This window comes from Gopherus evgoodei, chromosome 4 (assembly GCF_007399415.2).
Source record: "Gopherus evgoodei ecotype Sinaloan lineage chromosome 4, rGopEvg1_v1.p, whole genome shotgun sequence".
In the NCBI taxonomy this organism is placed as follows: domain Eukaryota; kingdom Metazoa; phylum Chordata; order Testudines; family Testudinidae; genus Gopherus; species Gopherus evgoodei.
In genome coordinates, this window is record NC_044325.1 from 25,021,787 (window position 1) to 25,045,610 (window position 23,824).

Below are 23,824 nucleotides of genomic sequence, written 5' to 3' on the forward strand. Positions count from 1 at the left end.
TGCTCCTCCAGCCAGCTGCAGCATGCTGGCTGGTGGGCACTTTGCAGTTTGGCAGAACTTAGCTAAGCTATACAGAAATGCGAAAAGGCCACAGGAAAATTGAAGGGTTAAATGCCGAACGTGTGTGTTATAAACCATCCGGTAAAACTGAGTCCATGGTGGGAGGGAGAGCTGTGAGTAGATGGAACAGCTGTAGCTTTCAGGCACAGGGAATTATGAGAATGGCATTGAAGGTCTATCTAAACATGAACAAAGATACACATGCTTTTGCTGTCTCCGCACTGCAAAGTGTGTTGGGGTCGGGGGGCAGTCCAAGGGAGACTCAACACATGCTTTGCCCCCTACCCCTAGCCAAGCATGCCAGCCTGGGTTCAACCCATATCTATACATGTGTATAAGGGTTTTGAGTGTTGATAGTAGGGGGATTGGGCAGCAATACATGGCACAACATGTGACTAGCCTGCAGCACAGGCATATCCTCAAGGGCATATTTATAAATGGCAAGATCATACTGTTTCAACTTATTTTCCAGTTGCAGAATCCACCTACATTTTATGAACAGTTACTGACCTATTTTGTCACATTGCAAAGAGGGAATTTTAAAACTCATCTTTGGGGACAGAAATTGCCCTCTTTGTTTATAACCGAAAATACATGCCTTTTTAATGTAAATGTTATGGGCTCCGATACTCAAATCTGCTAAAAAAATGCTGGAAGGCACTGAGAAAATCTGTCAAGGAGGTGCCAGCAGGTTTTTATAACTAATAACTAAGGATAAAATGATGTCACCCAGGGCATGGAAGTCACAGATTCCATAACTTTCACTCAGGAGCCATTAGCCATTGTGGGTGGCAGGGGGACCTGGAGCTCTGAGCTGCTGACCCCAGACATCTGAGCCACCATAGGCACCCTGAAGCCATCAGCTACCATGGGCAGAGGAGGCACCCTGGGTATGTTAGCCGCCACAAGTGCGAGGGGGCGCAGAGCTCTTAGCCACCATGGGGACCTGAAGCTCTGTGAGCTTGGGCTCTCTTCTCCCACACTTGGGCTTTAGTCGTCCCCCCCATCAACCCTGCCCATTATTTTTAATAGAAGTCACACATAGGCTGCAGGCTTCCATGAATTTTTGTTTATTGCCTGTGACCTGTCCGTGACTTTTACTAAAAGTAACTGTGACAAAAAATTTAACCTTACTAATAACTTGTCAAAGTTTTGATATTAATAAAACTGCCTAAGATATTACCAGAGAGACAAAGTGGGTGAGAAGACCTCTGTGTAAGTTCGAAAGCTTGTCTCTCTCACCAACAAAAGTTAGTCTAAGAAAAGATATTGCCTCATCCTCCTTGTCACTCTAATATCCTAGGACTGACATGGCTACAACAATACTGCATAAGATATTACCAATCATTTGGTCTCTTCTAGTTCAAATGCACATCCTTACAGGATGACATCGATCTACACTGACATTTGGAACGTAGCATACAAAATGTTGCCAGCTCAGAGAAGGAGCAGCAATATGTAATATGCATTGCCAAGTGTCACTTAGCAACATAACATGTAGAATGTGGGAAAATTTGCCTCAGCCATTTAAAAAACCCATATCAACTTGGTACGCTGGTAAATGTTGGAATGATGGTAAATGTTACAGTAGGAGGATTTTAGACAATGCTTGTGAAGAGACAACATTTTCTGTCAATAGTATGGGGAAGGGAAAGATGGAAGAGGAGCCACCTAAGTTTCCTCTTTTGGGTTATACAGTGCACAGTTTATATGAACTTATTATGCTGGAAGTATATTTGATGCTTTATCCTTGATGACCCACCAGAGGTACAGTGAGTCCTAAGCTGATCATCTTGCTTAAAATACCTTGGTGATGGGTGCACTGGAAACAAATGGATGGAGAGAGAGACAGATGGGTGGGTAGATGGGCATTTAAAAAAACAAGGCTATATGTGTAGGAGACACCATTTCTTCATGTTAGTCACTAAAGTCCTGATTCAGGAAAGCATTTAAGCATGTGCTTAAATGCTTTCCTGAATTAGGGACTAAAGCAAATATTCCTGGTACACAGAGTTAGTTAAGATAAATAAATAAAAAGTAAAAATTTAATTTGTAGTTAATTTCAGGAATGCCAGCTATATAGATGTGTTTGAGACTTTTCATAGATTCTTTGCTGTGCTGCACAGAGATTCATCCCCATGATAAATGCAGGTGACTTTAATGAGGTTCTAGAGCCAACAGGTCTATCATCCCATAGTAATTGTAAGCAAACCAGGTCCAGAAGAGCACTGGAATCCAGGAGAATGGATATAGAACTGTATGATGTGTGGTGGCTCATGACCCCAATAGAAAGAAATTACATATTTTTCTCCCCTGCCCTTAATACATATTCATGGATTAACTTTTTTCTAATCTCAGGGGAGCTAGTCCAATCAGTATGTAACTCTTCAACTGGTGCAATAGTGATCTGTGATCATGCTCCCGTTGCCCTACAATTTACTTCTAATACCTCACTGCTTTTAGACCTTCATTTCAAGATGTGTATGAAGAAGCAAATGAGCATCTTCCTGGATATCAATGAGCCCTCAAATCCCTCAAGCAAGCTTTTTTTGGGGAAACTTTAACAGCCTTTCTTAGAAGCAGAATTATTAGCTTTACTGAATCTAAAAAAAGGGAACAGAAGGAAAACATGGTGTTTCTTGAAAGAAAAGTCAAGGACCTGGACCAGGAATCCTTTCTCATAATTCCTACACATTCTGACTAGAACCAGGTATGAGCTCAATAAGTTTTTGTCAAGACTTCTGGCAATTGGAGAAAAAGGCAGGTAGACTGCTAGCATATTGTCTACAGCAAAGAACAGCTGTGGGAATCAACGGAACCTGAGGTAAGCATAATTTAATATGTTCTGCACTCAACAATATAAATAAACACATCTTTAATATTTTTACAAGAATCTATGCAATTCTGATTCTGTCCATTCGCTCGAGGCCCTGGGAACTTTCTTTGCTAAAATACAAATGTCCCAACTCTCTGGCCCAGCAGGGGAACTTGGATACCAAATCATCAGCTGAGATTGTTGAAACCCTGCAATTCATGAAAGTGTGTAAGGCTTCCAGCCCAGATGGCTTTCCTGTTAATTTTTATAAATATTTTTCTGAACCCCTTGCAGGCAATCTGCTTACCCTATTCCACAAGTCCCTGCAGGAGGTTACTCTTTCCCTGTACCGTGAGGGAGGCCTTAGTTAAAAGTTATTTCCACTCTGGATAGAGCATGACATGAGATCCTGAGCAATCTCCCTAATTAATAATGATGTGAAAATATTGGCACAAAGTTTTGGAGGTAGATTGGAAGAAGCTGTGCCCAATATCATACATCCAACCCAGATGGGATTTATTAAAGCCTAGCATGGCTTGGATAGTTTAAGACAGTTAGCAGATATAATAGCAGTGTGGTTTGATGTCCCTGATCCCCCAACACTTCTCTCCTTGGATGCAACAAAGGCCTTTGATTAAGTGAACTGGGAATACATACTATATCCCCTCTGGAGATTTATGGCCTAATTTCAGATTAATTGAACCTCCTCAAAGGCAGCAGACAGGGTTTGTCCATTGGCCCCTCTCTTGTTGAATCTGCTTCTATAGCCCATGGCAGTACTATGCACTCTGACCCAAATATTCACGCTGTTCAGATTGGCCCACTGGAGGACTGTTTTATATTAAATGCAAATGATGCTCTTTTGTTTATAATGAAAACCAAACCCACAATCCCAGCCCTTCTAGCATTTTTCCAAGATTGAGGTTCAATTTCAGGCTATAGCATTGAGCAAAGCTGGAACTACTTTAAATCACTTAGCTACCTTATAGCAGGGCTTTCTCCCATGCAGACTTTGATAGCTGGTCAGCGGCAATTAAATACTTGGGGATAGTTCCAAGCAGTCTTGTAAAAAATTGTAAAAATGACTTTAGAACCCACCTTTCTACAGCTTACAGAAAGCAATCTGTGGTGAGTACTTTCTTTGAGCCCCTGGAGGAAAATCAACATAGTGAAGACAAATGCCTTACATACATATTTGTACATTTTGAGTGGGCTACCTGTCATCATCTCACCATTTTATTTTAAGAGATTAAATAAAATTATCAAGACATTTATATGGGGTCTGGGGCAAAGCACTTGGCTATTTTGATGGAAACTTCAGTTCCCCATTCCTAGACCTTCAGAATTATTATATTGTCTCTGCCTATGTCTCAGGCCTCTCGCTGGTTCCAATGCAAATAATAACATTTCTTTATGGATGGATTGAAAGGGAATTAATTGGTCCCTTAATGGGGCTCTCGGGCTCATCATTCTACCCTATAGAGAAAAAACAATGCTCTCTGCATTGGGCACCAGGAAAGCATGAATCCTTTTGGCCAACAGATTCCATTTTCATCTCCCATGCCATAAAAAAAATCACTATCTGGAATAATTCTGATCTACAGATTAGCAACCACTAAATCACATTGAGCAAATGGATAGAGAGGAGAAGCATTATATACACCTCTTTCAATTGATGATGCAGGGATAGTTCCATTCCAGGTGTTACAAGATCAGGATAACGTCCTGGCCGCATATGTTTATACAGCTGAAGCATTTATTGACATCACCTTAACCTGGATGCCCTGGACTGACACCCCTGAAGTACAGTGTGTAGTAGAGATACTCCACAAACTCTCTCATCTCATGTGATCCATATATGGCTTTTTGGTTAAAAAGGACTCTGAGTCTTGAAGATATTGCTGGAACCTGGGATAAAGAGCTGGAGTGTTCTTCACAGGCTCTTGAATGGCAATTGTATTACAGATGTTTATGTTTTTAACAACAAAAAATTAGTATGTAGTGAACACTGCAAACACTACATAAGAACATAAAAATGATCATACTGGTTCAGACCAGTCCATCTAGCCTAGTATCCTGTCATCCAACAGTGGCCAGTGCCAGATGCTTCAGAGGGAATGAACAGAACAGGGCACTTTATCAAATGATCCATCCCCTGTCATCCAGTACCAGCTTCTGGCAGTCAGAGGTTTAGGGCCATCCAAAGCATGGGATGTGTCCCTGACCATCTTGACTAATACACAGAGATTGACCTATCGTCCATGAACATATCCAATTCTTTTTTGAGCCCTCCTCAAAGAGGTTCGGGCAGACGGTGGCTGCACTGACCCAGGGGAATCCCTGAGCTGCAGGCGGAGGCTCAGAATCCCTCTCCCTCCCAGGGCAGGGGCTCCAGCTTCTGCAATTTTTCTCGTTGCCGGCGGGGGCGCCGGTGGCTGGGCAGAGCTGCGCAGCTCTGCTTAGGGCACGTGGCAGGGGCCCTGCAACAGCAGCGCAACACCAGGGCTTCGCTTCTGGAGGAAAGCCTTGGCTGCCCCCTGGCTCAGTCTCCACGTCAGCCCCAGCGAGAGGCACGGAGAAGAAAAGAGCCTCAGAAGTGGTCTGGTGGAGCGGAGGAAGAAAGAGGACTCTAGCGCTCATGCATTGGGCAAGGTAAGCAAGTGCCTCCCCACAGGTCGGCCTCAGGTGCCTGTGCTCCTGCCCCCTTGGTCCTTGGCTGGTCCCTGCTCCTGCTCCCCTTGTGCCTGGATGGCTGGAGAGAACAGCAGCCTGCAGAGCTGAGCTGCCCCAGTGCCCCCAGGCACCCCCCTGACCCCATCCCCCCCACAGCCCTGACCCCCAGCTCCGAGCCTAGTCCTTCTGAGCTGGAAACCCCCTTGACCTCATCCCCCCACAGCCCTTACCCCCAGCTCCGAGCCCAGTCCCTCTGTGCTGGAAACCCCCTCGACCCCATCCCCCCCACAGCCCTGACCTCCAGCTCCGAGCCCAGTCCCTCTGAGCTGGAAACCTCCTGACCCCATCCCTCCAACAGCCCTGACCCCCAGCTCTGAGCCCAGCCCCTCTGAGCTGGACACCCCCCTGACCCTATCTCCCCACATCCCTGAGCCCAGCCCCTGTGAGCTGGGCACCCCTGAACCCAGAGCCCAGCTCCCCACCAGCCGTGGGCAACAACAGCACCACCCCTAGGCAACGACAGCCCATTGGTACCAACTATCACAATCACCCAACAACTGCCCATTATGTAATTGCAAATGTATACATACCATTACAGCTTTTAATGTTTTTACATAGTGTATTTAGTTTATTTTCAAATTATTACAAATTAATTTTTGAATGTATTTCACTAGTTATTTTTTACATTTCCTAATACATGTTACTATAGTATTGCAAATGTTTTATGGAAGGGGCCCCTGATTTTGCTTTGCCCAAGGCCCCCTGAGTCCTCTGGGTGGCCCTGTCTGAGTTTTAAGCCCTGCTGCTGTGTTTTGCCTGCAACAGGCAGGCCTAAGCCTGTGAGTGACCCCCATAGCAGCTGCCTGAAGAAGTGCTTGGGGGAACCATGCAGAAGGAGCATGATATTTGTTTGAGTTTTCTCCTCATGGAGGCTGTGCTCCACTTGGTGCAGGACAGCAGTCTCAGCAGGACTCTAGGCCCAGCACCTTGCCTCAGTTTGTAGATTTGTAGTGCACCCATCACTGGGCTCAGTCTGGCACCGCTACCCCTCACCAGTGCCTAAGAAGCAGTCAAAATAGTTGGATGGACTGGTTAGGTTAGTTGTCATGCTGTTGCTTGGCCAGTGTAGAGACCACTGAATGCATAGTATTCCTCTATGATGTTCTGTCCTGAGCAAAATTGGCATGTTATGAGGTAGTGCCTGTGAGGGACAGGTGTCTGTTTATGTATCCAGCCATCATGTCTTAGGTCTTCTTGGGGGGAAGGGGGGGCTTTTTCATCCTGCTTTCATTGGTGACATCTGTGATGCTCTGGTAGACATCTATGAAGACAATACTCTGACAGGATCATCTGGCAATACATCACGAGTTGATGCAAAGGCTCTTACAAAAGCCATTTCTAGTTTCAAGTTTCTTGTTTCTCTTGTTTTGTGGTATGACATATTGTTTGAGATCAACACAACTAGCGAACAACTTCAGGCAAAAGAATTTGATATATGTGATGCCATTAATCAACTTGGAGAAATTAAGAAGTTTCTTGTGGGCCGCAGAAGTGACGCAGCCTTTGAGAAAACATTGGTAGATGCAGGTGAACTTGCGGAGGAGTTGGATGTACCGGCACTTTTTGAACCAGATCCAATCCGTATTAGAAAGAAGAGGAAGCAGTTCACATATGAAGCAGATGACGAACCTATTTATGATCCGAAAGAAAAATTCAAAGTGAACTTTTACTTTGCAGTCATTGACACAGCAATACATTCGGTTGAAGAAAGGTTCACAATGATGCAGCAAATTAGTTCAGTATTTGGCTTCATATATGATGTTTACAGTTTGCAAAATAAAACACCAGAGCAAATTATGGAACATTGCTTGAATCTGGAGAAAGCTTTGCAACATGGTGAATCCAAAGATATTGATGCCTTTGACTTGTGCAGTGAATTGCAAGCTATTGCAAGACGAGTCCAAAGGAGTTCATCACCGCAAGATGTATTGAACTTCATATGGGAAAATAAGCTGACAGATAGTGTCCCTAACACAGTTATTGCTCTTCGCATCCTCTTGACTGTCCCAGTTTCTGTGGCCAGTGGTGAGCGAAGCTTCTCGAAGCTCAAGTTGATAAAAACATATATGCGAACATCAATGTTGCAACAAAGACTTGTTGGGCTATCTACCTTGTCAATAGAACATGACATTGCTCACAGCATTGACTTGGAGGAACTTGTTTCTAAATTTGCTAAACTTAAAGCGTGGAAACATAAATTCTAAATTATAACATGTTACTCTGTGACCGTGTATTGTGTATAATGTATGTGATTTTTTTTTGGGGGGGGGGCGCAAGATGGAAGTTTTGCCTAGGGCGCAAAATATCCTTGCACCGGCCCTGCACAGAGTAAAGCAATAGTATTCTGACCCCAGTGCCTGAGGGCCAAAGAAAAGGCCACCTTTTGCCGCAGGGCTCAACTACATGAGTTTAAAGATATCTGGGCTTAATTTTTAGAGGCATTTAACTAAGGAACACCTGAAGGCCCAGGAGTTGGCCCAGCCCTTCTTCCCCTTCTTTCTCCCCCTCTCTATTTCCTGCCTTTCTTTCATACATCCCCTCCCTGCCTTGTCTGCATAGATGCTGGAACTAGGCGTACTGAGGGTGCTGCAGCACGCCCTGGCTTGAAGTGGTTTCCATCATACAGGAGGTTTACAGTTTGGTTCAATGGCTTTCAGAACCCACACTATACAAATTGTTCCAGCACTGCTGCTTGTCTGTGTTGTCCCCCTGTTACCTGCAAAGTATTGATTCCTTCAATTTTATAGTTTATTATTAAGTTTGTGAAAAATAGTTTTTGCTTATGTATTTTGCCACTCTTCTGAGTGTTACAGATAAAAATTTTAAGTTTATAATTCTGCATTTTCTGTTTGTATTGAAAAGTAAAAATAAATGCAAGGGTTAATAAAGAGAGTGTGAGAGAGAGATGACTCTTCTAAGCTCTATGAGGCAGGGACCATGACTGCCTCTGTGTTAATACACTGCATAACACTCTTGAGTGCTGATGCAATAAAAACAATAATAATAGCACACCAATGAGTGACAGTATTGGGATTAAGAAAAAGCTACTATGGAAAGATAGAGGGTGAAATTCTGGGCCCCTGAAGGCAGTGGCAAAACTTGATTTAATGGGTCCAGGATTTTAAGCAAATTGTGTTAATAAGAGTAAACTATTCTGTTTCAAATGTTTCTGGCATGATAAATCCAGATATTTCATCACTCTGTTTTCCCTGATCTCGTGGTGGGCCATTGACAGAGAAGTGATGCAAATCACTTGATGACACAACTTATTATCCAATGCACTTTCAACTAATGATGAGGTTAACCACAAGAAGCTCAGATGTTCCCTGAAGATAAGCAGCCAAATTATCAGAGGAAAGGGCTGGGATATGACAAATGGATAAATGTTAACTGTAAATATTTTGATCTCTGACTTCCTTTTATTTTTCCTAGCCTTCCTCCAAATCCAGAAGCCATGTTAGTTCATTCTATTTTAAGCAGGCAAGAAAAACAAAATAAGTACCCAGTTACTTACATAAATAAAAAACAAATAATTACGGCCTTCATTAGTCTTACTGTTTGAGCAATTGGTTTTAGACTGTTTGCCATGTTTAGAATGTTTCCGGTGGTGACTGGTCTGGTTAACTCCAGCTTTACTTTCAATCAGCACATCAATATGTTCCCTTTTTCCCCCCTATTTGGATTTGTCCTTTTTAATTTCTTAACCAGTGTGACCCTCTTCCCCAGCATTTTTGGTATATGCTTATTATTTAAATGTTTTTTGTCTTCACCAGTAAAGCCTGGTGTCTTAAGTATGTTGGGTGGTGACAGGGATGGGTGTGGAAGCTTGCTTGGCCTGGCTGCTTGTGACCAGTCCCACCCTCTTGGCCAGCTTCACATGGTTGGCCAGGTCTTCCCCCAGTAGCATGGGGATGGGATAATTGTCATAGATTGCAAAAGTTCGCATTCCTGACCAGCCCTTGTACTGGACAGGCAACTCAGCTGTAGGCAAGTTTAAAGATTTTGACATGAATGGGTGAATTGTCACTTGGGCCTCTGGGTAGATGAATTTGGGGTCCACTAAGGATTGGTGGATAGCTGACACTTGTGCCCTAGTGTCTCTCCACGTGATAACCTTCTTTCCGCCCACTCTCAAGGTTTCCCTTCGCTCCGAGTGTATTTGAGAGGCATCTGAGCCTGGGGATCTTTGGTGTGACTGTGGTGTAATGAACTGTAATCGATTGGGGTTCTTGGGGCAGTGGGCCTTTATATGTCCCAGTTCATTACATTTAAAACTTCACCCAGCTGACTGGTCGCTGGGCCGAGGTGAGTTGCTGTAGACTGGTGAGGTGGGACAATAAGGTGTCTGGGGCTTTCCTTGGGTTGTAGGTGGGGCCTTGGGTTGTCCCTGGTGATAGGGTTTAGCTTTGGTTTGCCCTCTCTGATATTCACTCCAACTGCTAGTAGTTGTTTTTTTCTGCCACTTCCACCCATTTGGCTCCAATCTCCCCTGCCTCGGTTACAGTTTTGGGCTTCCCATCTAGGGTGTACCTTTCTATTTCCTCAGGAACACCCTCTAAGAACTGCTCCATTTGCATTAGGAAGGACAGAGCTTCCAGAGATTCAGCACTTGCTCCTGATATCCAGGCATCTCAATTCTTTCCAATATGGTAGGCGTGTCGGGTGAATGAAACATCTGGTTTCCACCTTAGGGCTCTGAACCACCGACAGGCATGCTCACGTGTTAGCCCCATTCTGATTCTGGCCTTGGTTTGAAAAAGTTTATAATCATTCCTGCATTCCTTAGGCATTTCAGCCGCCACCTCTGCTAAGGGTCCACTGAGCTGTGGCCTCAGCTCCATCACGTACTGGTCTGTAGAGATGCTGTACCCAAGGCAGGCCCTTTTGAAATTTTCTAAGAAGGCCTCAGTATCATCACCTGCCTTGTAGGTGGGGAATTTTCTGGGATGGAAAGCAGTACCTGGAGAAGGGTTGTTAAGGTTGGCTGGTACATCCTGCTTAGCCCTTGCTTATTCCAGTTCATGCTTTCTCTCTCTTTCCCTCTCCTCCATCTCTTTTTGTTTTGCCTCCATCTCTTTTTCTCTCACCTCCATCTCTTTTTGTTTCTCCTCCATAGCTCTTTTGTGGGCAGCCTCAGCCTGGCCATCTGTCTGTTATGTTCCATTTGGCTCTCCTCAGCCTGGAGTTTAGCTAATTCTAGCTGCTGTTGGATGGGTTTTTTTTTCTTTGCCTGATATTTTCCCCCTGGTCTACCTTAGCTATCTGAGGAGGGGGTGGGAAACAGCTTGGAATCTTTGGTTACTGTAATGTGACTCTTTAGAAAAAAAACAAGTAAAACAGGTTTTTGTTACTTGCCTTGGCAATATGTTAATGACCCTCCAGTGATCACAGCTGGAGCTTCTCTTGTAACAAAAAGCCCTCTGTTAGAATCTCTTATCTGTTTGCCTTCAGGGTATCTCTCCTTCACTGCTTCCCCAGCATCTCTGGCTTTTGGTTCCTAACAAATCCCTCACTGCTGCTCACCATGTCAAGGTTCCTTCCCCACTCTGAACTTTAGGGTATAGATGTGGGGACTTGCATGGACACTTCTGAGCTTAATTATCAGCTTAGATCTGATATCGCTGCCACCACCCCCAAGCACTACTTTTCTTCCCTGGGTAGCCTTGAGAGACTTCACCAATTTCCTGGTGAACACAGATCCAAACCCTTTGGATCTTAAAACAAGGAGAAATTAACCATCTCCCCTCCTTTCTCCCACCAACTCCTGGTGGATCCAGAACCAACCCACTTGGATCTAAAAACAAGGAAAAAAATCAATCAGGTATTTAAAAAGAAGGCTTTTAATTAAAGAAAAGAAAGGTAAAAGAGAGATTAGCATGCCAGCTACTCTCTGGGAGAGATTAGCAAAGAAAATAAACATAAACCTTTTTATCCCTTTCTAAAACTTACTCTAATAAGAGGCTGGTTCCTTGATCTTTTTCACTCCGGCTGAAACTGAGACTCTAAACAAAGGAAAACTTTCCTCCTTCCTTTTGAAACATCTTGTTCGCCCATTGGTTCCGCTGGTCAGGTGTCAGCTAAACTAGGTGAACTTCTTAACCCTTTACAGGTAAAAGAGGCATTAACCCTTAACTATCTGTTTATGATAGGTGGTAGTATTTCATTTATTACAGGGGATTTCAACACATTCAAAGACTCCATACATCTTTATGAATAACTGTTAGATGTAGAGAAAGTGCCATCAAAGAACCATCATCACTTGTCAAAATATTGGGGCATGAAATTCATCATGAGCATATTATATTGCATGTCTTTTATGTTGTTTATGTAAATTCACTTGATCACACATCATTCCAAATAAAGTACATCTATACTCTGCACGATTCATAAAACTCTTTGCTCTGCATGCAAGTTATGTGGCCAGCAGCCAAAAGAGAGGTAGAAGATGGGCATGTCATTGTCTTAACAAGGCTTGTTTATTTTCTTGCTCACTGTCACTTCAATGTCCAGTGTTTCTCACAGAGCAGCTGACACACCCTCTTCTGGTTCTAACAGCGCTGCTCAGACAGCATCCTTGAAAGTAAACATACATTCATTTAAAAGTGCAATTAAATGCTTTAAAAAATAAGGTCATTTAAAAAGTGCTTAAAATCCAAATCATTAAAAGCACCAGTCTATTCTCATTTACACTAGTCCAAATCCAGAGGATTTCCATTGACTCCATGGGGCAGCAGTGTAGTTTTACTGAAAGACCACTGGGAGTCAGGAGGCCTAGATTCTATTCTTGATTCTGCCACTGATCTGTCGTGTGACCTTGGCAGTTCACTTCTGAGTCCCATCCTACCCTTTGTCAAGGCAGACTGTAAGCTCTTCAGGTCAGATTCTATGTCATTCTATGTGTATGTACAGTGCCAACCACACTGGACCACGCCCTTGCCCAGTCTCAGTTGTGTTGTCATACAAATAATAAATAAAAAAGTATATTTTATACTGATGAAAATGAGAGTAGAATTTGTCCCTACTAGAACAGGTATGTGATTAGGGTTGCCAACTTTCTAATTGCACAAAACCGAACACCCCTGACCCACCCCCTGACCTGGCCCTTCCCTCCCCTTCTCCAAGACCCCCCCCACCACTCACTCCATTCTTCTTCTCTATGTTGCTCACTCTCCCCCACCCTCACTTGCTTTCACTGGGCTGAGGCAGGGAGGTGGGGTGCAGTGAGGTGGGTGAGGGCTCTGCCTGGGGGTGGGCGGACTCTGTTGTGGGACCAGAGATGAAGGTTTCAGGCTGTGGCAAGGGGTATGGGCTCTGGGCTGGGAGTGCAGGTTCTGAGTGAGGCCATAAATGAGGGGTTTGGGGTGCAGGAGGGGCTCCAGGTTGGGGCATAGGGTTGGAGTGTGGAGGAGGTTAAGGACTCTAGCTGGCACTGCGGGCTCTGGGGTGGGGCCAGGGATGAGGAGTTTGCGGTGTAGGAGGGGGCTCTGGGCTGTGTCAGGAGGTTGGGGTTCAGGGGGGTTCAGCGCTCCAGCTGGGGGTGTGTGGGCTCCAGGGCAGATTTTGGTTGCGGGAGAGGACTCGAGGCTGGGGCAAGGGTTTGGGGTGCAGCAGGGCTGCAGGGTCCCAGTGGTGCTTACCATGGCTCCTGGGAAGCAGCCTCTAGGTCTCTGCAGCCCCTAGATGCATGGGCAGCCAGGGAGGCTCCCCATGCTGCCCTCATGCCCACAAGCGCTGCCCCCGCAGCTCCCATTGGTTGCAATTCCTGACCAATGGGGACTATGTAGCTGGCCATCGGTGCGGGGAAGGGGAGGAGGCAGCACACGGAGCCTCCCTGACCACCCATGCATCTGGGGTGCAGGGACCTGGCATCTTTTTCCGGGAGCCACATGGAGCTAGGGCAGGAAGGGAGCCTGCCTTAGCCCCAGGCTCCTGTTGCGCTGCCGACTGGACTTTTAAAGGCCCGGTCAGCAGTGCTGACCAGAGTCGCCATGATCCCTTTTCCATTCCAGTCGAAAACCGGATGCCTGGCAACCCTATATGTGATCTTAATATCATATTAGTGACAAATGAAGGGCTTTAAATGCCAAGAGTTCTGTGTTTCTCCTGCAAAACCTGAAGCAGAGCAAGTGTGGATCCTTTTTTTTGTTGGTGCAACAGAATTTCACTTTTTAAGGTCTCTTACATCTCCACAGATCTGGGGTTTGCCTCCCATCTGGACTACAGAAAAGCAATATACCTTGACATGAAGCTATCAGCCCTTAGTGCAGAACTAGGCAGTGTATTGCATTAGCAACATGGGCTACCATGAGCACATCAAATCTGTCCTACCTGTTCCTCTGCTCTCTACAGCAGCTTCCTAAAGAATATCAAATTAAATTCAAGATCTCTGTCTTTATCCTCAAGGAGCTTAATGGCCTGGGCCTAGGATTTCTAAAAGATTATCTAAAGCTCTGAGATGAAGACTGTGTTCGACAACACCACTCCTCAGGTACAAAGGGGCTGCATCTAAGTTGAATGCAGTGTTTACAATTACCGGCCTCGTGGGCAGATGGTGTATGTGTGCATATGAGACGAGCCTCTCATGGTCCTCAGAGATACAGTATGGGCTCTAGAGGTCCAAGTGGCTGAACTGGAGGAGCTAAGGGAAACAGAGAGGTATATAAAGGACACTTTCGGGGACACAATGCAGCAGTCCAAGTCCCACCCCCAGTCTGCTAGCCTCCATGCAGTAAAGGAGGGTTAAAGTCTCAGAGGAGGAGAACGTTAAGCTGGAACGGAGGGAAACAATCCCATAGTTGGGGCCCTCTTTCCAGATGATGTCACAATATCCACTCACACTGAGGATACCCCTTCTGGAGAGGGAACCCCAGTTACCAGGAAAAGCAATGGGGAATTCAATTATTAGGGGGGGTTGGACTAGATGATCTCCTGAGGTCCCTTCCAACTCTGATATTCTATGATTCTAGGAGCACACGGTTTGGGCAGAGACATTCCTTAGGAAGAATTTATTAAAGAGTGAACTCTATATTCTAGTGAAGAGGATAGGAAAGAAGTTGGTAACGTACAAGTAGGAGCTAATGAGGAACAGTCAAACATAAAAGAGTCTCATTTAAATAAAACATATGAAGGCAAGCAACTAAATATTTACAAAATGTACAAGTGCTTGTATATAAATGCTAGAATATATAATGTGCATATATAAAAATATATAAATGCTAAATACTAAGATGGGGGAACTAGTGTATCTGGCATTTAATTAGGATAGAGATATAACAGGTATCACAGAAACTTGGTAGAATGAAGATAATCAATGAGAAAGGTAATATCAGGGTACAAAATGTATAGGAATAACAGAATAGGTCGCACTGGTGGGGGAGTGGCACTAAATTGAAAGAAAGCATAGAGTCTAATAAATTTTAAAAATAAATGAATCAAACTGTACCATAGAATCTCTATGGCTAGAAATTCCATGCCTGGACAATAAGAGTATAGCTGTAGGAATATACTACTGACTGTCTGCCCAGAAAGGATGCTGATTGTGAACTACTCAGTGAGATTAAAGAGGCTGCAAATGCAGAAAATGCAATAATAAGGGGGATTTCAACTATCCTCATATTGGCTGGGAACATATCACCTCAGAAAGGGATGCAGAGATAAAATTTCTAGATACCGTAAATATCAACACTTCTTGGAACAGCTACTACTGGAATCCACAAGGAGAGAGTCAATTCTTGATTTAGTCCTAAATGGTGCACAGATATGGTCCTAGAGATGAATATAACTGAACTGCTCACTAACAGCAACCACAATGTATTAAATATAACATCCTTGTAGGGGGGAGAATACCAAAGAAACCCACCACGGTAGTATTTAACTTCAAAAAGAGGAACGACACAAAAGGAGGAGGCTAGTTAAATGGCTATTAAAAGGAACAGTCACAAGTATGAAATGTCTGCAAACTGCATGGCGACTATTTAAGAACACCATAATAGAGGCTCAAGCTAAATGTATACACCAATTTAAAAAAACAAACAAACAGTGAGATGACCAAAAATGCGATAATGGCCAAAGAGCTGAATACAACAGGCACTTAGAGGCATAAAGGAATCTTTTAAAAATTGGAAGTCAATCCTAGTCAGGAAACAGAAAGGAATATAAACTCTGGCAAGTCAAGTGTAAAAGTATAATACAGCAGGCAAAAAAAGAATTTGAAGAGAAACTAGCTAAGGACACACAAAATAACAGCAAAATATTAAATATATCAGAAGCAGGAAGCATGTCAAACCATCAGTAGGGCCACTGGACTATTAAGATGTTAAAGGAGCATTCAAGAAAGACAAGACCATTGCAGCGAAGCTAAATTAATTCTTTGCATCAGTCTTTCCTGCAGAGGATGTGGGGGAAATCCCCACACCTTAGACAGTCTTTTTAAGGAGCTGTCCCACACTGAGGTGTGAATACAGAAGATTTTGGCACAAATTGTTAAATTAAACAGTAATAAGTCACCAGGATTAGATGATATTCACCCAAGAGTTCTGAAGGAACTCAGATGTGAAATTGCAGAACTATTGACTGTAAAATGCAACCTATTGCTTTAATCCAGCCTTTGTACCAGATGACTGGAGGATAACAGGTATCCTGGCAATTATAGTAGGCCTAACTTCAGTATCAAGCAAATTGATTAAAACTATAGTAAAGACTAGACTTATCAGACACGTAGATGAACACGATATGTTGGGGAAGAGTCAGCCTGGCTTTTGTAAAGGGATATCGTGCCTCAGCAATCTATTAGAATTCTTTGTGGGGGGTCAAAAAGAATGTGGACAAGGGTTGTCAAGTGGATGTAGTGTACTTGAACTTTCACAAAGCCTTTGGCAATGGCCTTCACCAAAGGTTCTTAAGCAAGCTAAGCAGACAGTATAAGAAGGAAGGTACTTTCATTACAGATTAAAATATAGGAAACAAAGGATAGGAAAAAAAGGTCAGTTTTCATAATGGAGAGATATCGATAGTGTGGGGGGGAGCAGAAATAATCCTAGCTATATATACACAAAATAATGGTGTCTAAATTAGAGGTTACCACTCAAGAAAGAGATCTTGCAGTCATTATAGACAGTCTGTGAAAACATCTGCAGCAGCAGACAAAAACACTAACAGCATTTCAGGAACCATTAGGAAAGGGATAGATAATAAAACAGAAAATACCATAATGCCACTACATAAATCCATGGTACACCCACACCTTGAATATTGAGTACAGCTCTGGTTGCCTCCTTCTCAAAAAAAGATATTTTAGAATTGGAAAAGTTACAGAGAAGGGTAACAAAAATGATTAGGGGTATATAATAGCTTGCAACTGAGGAGAGATTAAAAAGACTGGGACTATTAATCTTAGAAAAGAGACCACTGAGGGGCAAATATGATAGAGGTCTATAAAATCATGAATGATGTGGGGAAAATGATTAGGGAAGTATTATTTACCCCTTCACATAACAGAAGAACCAGGGATCACCCGACTAAATTAATAGGCAGAAGGTTTAACACAAACATAAGGAAGTATTTCACACAACACACAGTCAACCTGTGGAACTTGTTGCCAGGGAATGTTGTGAAGGCCAAAATGTAAATGGATTCAAAAAAGAATTAGATAAGTTCATAGAGGATAGGTCCATCATTGGCTATTAGCCTAAATAGTCAGGGATGCATCCCCATGCTCCAGGTGTCCCTAAATCTCCAACTGACAGAAGTTGGGACCAGATCACTTGAAATTTCCCTGTTCTGTTCATTCCCTCTAAAGCACTGGCCACTGTCAGAAGACAGGATACTTGGCTTGATGGACCACTGGTTTGACACAATATGGCCATTGTTATGTCTGGTCACTGCTCTGAGTAAGTGGCAGTGCAGAACTTTATTCCCCAGGGGCACAATCCCTTTCTAATGTCCCTAGCATGTGTGCACCATTCTGCTCTCCTAGTGTGCTTGGTCCAACACCAGGATGACTTAAGGCCAGTCCTGCATCCAGCAGACTCAAAGGTCCCATAGACTTTGATGGGCAGTTTGGGTGCACAAGGAATGCTGGTTGGACTCCTGGTTAGCAAACCTCCTTTACTTGTGAGACAAAGGCACCTCTGAGGGGGGACAGTAAACGTTAGTCATAATGTGGCATTTTATTAAAAGTAACCAGAGGGCATCGGACAATGGAATAATAAAGTAAAGGCAACAATTAGCAACAGATTTACAGAAGTTACATAAATGCACATAAATGCCACCACAAAACCTCCAATAAATACAGCAAACTTTAAAGGCTTTTAAAACATTTTTCCTGGAAAGAAGATGACAAACGGATGTCCCATGCATGGGCGTTGGTGGACAGCCTGCCTCACTCTCCCCTACAACCCTGTCTCTTTTCTTTCATTCTCCTCAGATATCACTCCATCTTTCTGACTCGCCTGTTTTTTCCACTTAAGTCATCTTACGCCCCTAGATATTGCTCCATAGCAGATTCATTTCTCTATTTATGGATAACATTTGTCTCAACAAAACTGATACCCAGGTTAAAGTGATTATCAGAGGGATTCTTTGCTTCCTTATCTCATTACACTGTCTTCTTTAGTTAATGTCTTTGAAACCAGCTATGTATGAAAATGTGTAATTCTGTAGTCACTTAAAGCACTGCTGTATGAACAAGGATTCACTCTGCAATGGCATGATTTAGCTCCCTTTAAATTTGATGGGTGTCTTTCCATTTACTTTAATGGGAGATAGATCATGCCCTATACCATTTCAAAGAAAAGTAAAGCTGTAACTAACAAAAAATAAAACAAAACAAAAGCTTAACAGGGCACACTGCAATGTCACCATGCTAAGAGGTGGTTCTCCCTGCCTGTCTGCTTCAGTTCACATAGGTCAACAGCACCAGGTCCTGCTCATCAGAACATAAGACCATCCATACTAGGTCAGACCAAAGGTCCATCTAGTACAGTATCTTGTCTTCCAATAATGGCATATGCCACATACCCCACAGGGAATGAACAGAGATCCATCCCCTGTTGCCCATTCCCAGCTTCTGGCAAACAGAGGCTAGGGACACCATCCCTGTCCGTCATTGCTAATAGCCATTGATGGACCTATCCTCCATGAAGTTATCTAGTTGTTTTTTGAACCCTGTTACAGTCTTGGCCTTCACAACATCCTCTGGCAAGGAATTCCACAGGTTGACTGTGCGTTGTGTGAAAAATATTTCCTTTTGTTTGTTTTAAATCTGCTGGTTATTAATTTCATTTGGTGACCCCTAGTTATTGTGTTATGAGAAGGAGTAAATAACACTTCCTTATTTACTTTCTTCACACCAGTCATGATTTCATAGACCTCTATCATATCTCCCTTAGTCATCTCTTTTCTTAGCTGAAAAGTCCCACTGTTATTAATCTCTCCTCATATGGCAGCTGTTTCATACCCCTAATCATATTTGTTGCCCTTTTCTGAACCTTTCCCAATTTCAATATATATTTTTGAGATGGAGTGACCACATCTGCACACAGTATTCAAGATGTGGATGTACCATGGATTTATATAGAGGCAATATGATATTTTCTGTCTTATTATCTACCCCCTTCTTAATGATTCCCAACATTGTTTGCTTTTCTGACTGCTGCTGCACATTGAGTGGATGTTTTCAGAGAACTATCCACAATGACTATAAGATCTCTTTCTTGAGTAGTAACAGTTAATTTAGACCCCATCACGGTATGTGTAGAGTTGGAGTTATTTTTTCCAAAGTGTATTACTTTGCATTTATCAACATTGTTCCACTCTGCTGCTACCAGTTCAGTTATGCAGAATTTGGTCCTTCAGAGTCAAGTCCTTGCTGCTTCTATCCTGGTCTGCAAAATGCACTTTGCTCTGCACAAAGTCCCAGATCACTGAATGGGAAACCCGCAGGATTGCTGTATACTAATTTTTCACAGTACTCTTCCTCTCTATGTCTGCCAGAATCCACTGCCTTTTAGTTTAGTGTGAAACCCTTTCCCAAAATTCTCTCTCTCATAATTTCCCCCCTTTTACACAAATACATTTAAATGCACCATTTAATATAATGGCCCAAAGCAGAACACAACCAAACTCCAAATGATACAACCTGAAAAACTGTACAGTCATGCACTAGGGGGAAATTATTATATGTAAATTAAGCCAACCAGAGCTAGCTTTTGCCTTTTGTCCCATAGGTGGAAGCAGAGTTCCATCACTCTAAGCCTGCTAACTCTGGGCCTTATAGAGCATCTTTCATGTCCGAGTTATCCTCCATAATCTGGTCAACAAGGAATCGTAGTGTGACAGAATACAGCAGCAAGGTTGTCCAATAAATCAGGCAGAACCCGTGTGAAGGGGTTTTAAAAAACTACCAAGAAGAAAGAGAGTCAGAGTAAAAGAAAGAAAGAATTATTTCTATAACTTAACTCCAACAGGCCCAGGTTCCTCCAGGTGATCCTTCCTCCTGCAACTCAGACTGTTGGCTGGAAGTCAGGGAGTTTTACAGAAGGCTTCCCTGATCGGAACTCTTTGTATGCAAGGGAAGCCTCTCCCATGTTTCTCTGGATGATTGACAGCCCATGTTGTCAATCAACTCTTTTTCCTCTCAACTCCTGGCTCCACAAGAGCTTCAGCCCATCACACCCTGCATACTTAAGAGGCCAGTACAAGGTTATCAGATTCTGGGTATTTCCAAAGAAATATGGTGGATCAAGGTATAACTGAGAGTGAATTTTGGCCCTTCTGATCATATTCTGCAATGATTCACACTGTCAGCGACTATGTGTGTCCCTATACTCTGGGTCTCACTTGGTATAGCATCTTCACAGAGTTAAATAATAAATAATAGAGGGAGAGGGAGAGAGAGAACAATGAAGAATTATAGGCAAAGGAGAAAAGATTTGTTTTCAGAGGCAATTCAAAAAGAGATGGAGTCATTGTTTATTGTTTAAGAAATACAATAAGACTGCCGTTAGTTACCCTGAACTGATGGGAGTATGTGACTGAACTCTCCGAAGAGCGGCAGGCTGGCTGGATTTCCTCAGCTGAGCCTTACATAAAACATAACAGCTTTGCTTAAAAACGAAGGCTAGTAACAAAAACAATGGAAAAAACCCACCTCCACTCAACCCCTGAAAGTCCTATGTAAAATGAAAGTCTCAGCTGTGGGTGGCTATTTTCCCCCTCTGGAAACAAATATTGTATTTACAAATATTTTGATTAATAGTATTTGGGAAAGGGAAAGTAGGGTAAACAACACGTAGTATTGACTCAGAGCTAAGTAGCAAGCCCCCCTGCATCTGGTATTGTTGCTTAAGGAGGAAGATATTGTCACCTCTACAAAGTCATTGGAGTAGAAAGAGAGATAACCCACCTGGAAGGTGAGAGACCTGGGATCCAGTCCCCCTGCTTTGATTATTTTTAATTATTTATCCAAAGTGTAACAATTTCAACAGGAGAGATTGAGGCAGACCCACATCAGAGTATCCCATAGCCCAGTGGTTAGAGCTCTCTTCTAAGAGGTGGGAAACCTCTCTTCAAATCCATCAGTCGGAGGGGACAGGAAGTGAAGGAATCTAACTTGGTACACAGCAGCAGGAGAGAGAGCGCTAAATATAAACAATAAAATGTTACATTTATATGTAATACTGGAGCTTTAATGTTCTACTGGTCTTGCATGAAGAAAGTATCTTTTTTACAGAAATTCAGTGGGCCAAATGCATCTCTCAGTCACAGTGTTGTAAGTTTCAAGTGAACCCTATTGACTGTAATGGACTTTACAGCACTGTAAAATGGATGTAAGTAAGTAGAGAAGCAGGCTCATGGTTATTCACTGGAATTCACCATGAAGAAAAGGAAATCCTTCGCGGGATGATGGGATCTTAAAGATTCCAGGACAGCGTAACGCTTTCGAACAAGAACAAAAAGTGGTATTCCTGTGACTGGCATCATCCTGCAGCCAGTAAGCATTCTGGCTGGGCCAGCCTCCTGTTGTGGAAGTTCTTCCTTCATTATGGTTTCTCAGAGAATGATTTCCAAGAACAGAGCTCTGCTGTGCTGTCCAGAAGGTTGATTCAAAAAATTATCCATGGAGTGGCAAAGTCATCCACCTTCAGAGGTATCTGACACCTATTGGTCTGGCTGATTCAATCTCTAATTAGAACAGCTTCATTTAGGAGTAAAAGAGTTGAGCACTGCATGTCATCTGTCAGCTTGTTGTTTCGACTCAGTTTACAAAATAAAGTTATAATAGCACAAAACTAGGTTCACAACATTCTGCGTTCAGGATTAAACTTTCCAGGAAGTGGCTTTTTTCCCTACCCCAGGCGGCATTTTTATATTTTATTTTAGCTTCTCTTGCCAAAGAAAAAAGAAACAAACAAGCAAACAAAAAGTCATTTGTTCACAGATCATAAACATTTTTGTTCCATCTCTGATAAAGTTGTTACATGCAAAAATAGATAATTAATTGAAGACGACTGGAGGTCCAATCGGAAGCCTACAGACAGTAATACCTCTCAAGGGGCTGTTGTGTTCTCTGTGTGATACCATTCCACATGTTGTTCTCATAAGATTTGACTCTAGTCATGCTTATGTTGTTAACACTGGTGTAACTCCACTGGCTCCCACTGAATTACTCTGTATTTACACTGGTCTATTGTAGGAGCACAGTCAGGCCTGCAGTGAATACTAGTACACAAAACAACCCCCCACAGCTGTGTCACTGAGTTTATAAGAGTTTGAATTTCTCCAAACAGATGTGCTAAGGGAATTGCTGATGTGAAAGATAAATAGTCAGACTCAAAACAAGCCACTAAATGGGGAACTCGTTTGGAACAAGAGGGTTAGGTTTACTGAGTGGAAGGGAAGCCCAAATCTTGAATGGCAAGGGAGAATCTCTACATAGAGCCTGATCCTGAAAGATGTGGAGCATCTTGAACTTCTACTGACTTCAGTGGGACTTCTGGGTGCTCAGCACCTCTCAGGAGATGATGCTAGTGGGGCTGATTCAAAGCCTGTTGAAATCCATGGAAAGACTTCCATAGATTTCTGAGAGGGGAAGAGCACCTAAGCCTGACGTTATCACTTAAATTTTGTTTCTAACAGCAACAGGGGAACTGAGGAAAGAGAAGAGGAGATGAGAGAAGCCTTGATGAAGCCTCTCCAAACAGCACTTTCATGGGTGTGTTTCCTTTTATATGGAGACAGAAGAGATAGCAAGAGGGGCCTACAGATGAAGAGAAAAAATGTTAACAGAACAAAATTTCAAAGCAATAAATGAGCAACTTTGTGTGGCCTGAGTTTTTGCGATCCCCCAAACAATACTTTTAAAGTGCTTAATTTTTTCACATTGATTTTAATTAAGCTCTCATTAGGCTCTCGAGCCCTTTGAATTTGGAGGACCAAACAAGCTGGCTTGCCCAGCGAGTTTCCCAAGCTTGCACAGCTCTAATTCCTAAGGAGATTTATCACATTATTTTTTCTCCCCTTGAAATAACCTTACATGAACTAATTCAAATGAAAAACACATGGACTAAAAATGACAGCATCCTGCCAGATACCTTTTTATATCCAAAGCAGTGAACTTGTAGTCAGTTTGTCCTTTCATGTGTTGTTTTTTCTGGCTTTGGGACCTAAGAATGATTTTTTACTACGTGCAGTAGTAAAACAACATATTATGCAATTCTGTTTTTCAAGGAGAACACTTTGTAATTTCATAGATTTACCAGATTTGCTGTACAACCAATAGACACAATGGCTTGCACCCCTCACGTGTGCACAGAGCTGGAAACCAGTGTTCACCACACTGTATTCCAAGTCACCAAACTTGGCTGCTATTATTTCAAGCAGAGAGTCTCCACAGTACACCAAAACCCAACTCTTAAAATTGCTCTTCATTTCTGCTAGTAAAGAAGCTGGCACAGGGGAGCGATGTGCCTGAACTTCCATTTTACGTGACATTTCCTGTTTAGATATGTAGGTAAAAACACAACCACCATTGGCTAACTAACATCCCTATACTGTTTGATAACAGAGGGCCATATCCTTATGGGAAATTCACAAGGTGGACTAGCAGCTATGTCAAGTTATCTGGTAGGAAAGGTAGCTTTTTGTGTGGTTCCCTTGATGCTCCTATCCTCCAAACACAACCTGTAGCGAGGTGGTGGGATACCCCACAGCCCCGCT

At 43.0% G+C, this 23,824-nt stretch overlaps 1 long non-coding RNA gene across 1 annotated transcript in view; it reads left to right on the forward strand.

Moving 5' to 3' along the window:
- The window catches only part of LOC115651354, a 35,355-nt gene extending 12,448 nt beyond the window's left edge, over positions 1-22,907 (forward strand). Inside the window, exon 3 of the long non-coding RNA XR_004000333.1 lies at positions 22,745-22,907. This is a non-coding gene — a long non-coding RNA (uncharacterized LOC115651354). The remainder of the gene's footprint in view (positions 1-22,744) is intronic.
- Positions 22,908-23,824: the final 917 nt, after the last annotated feature.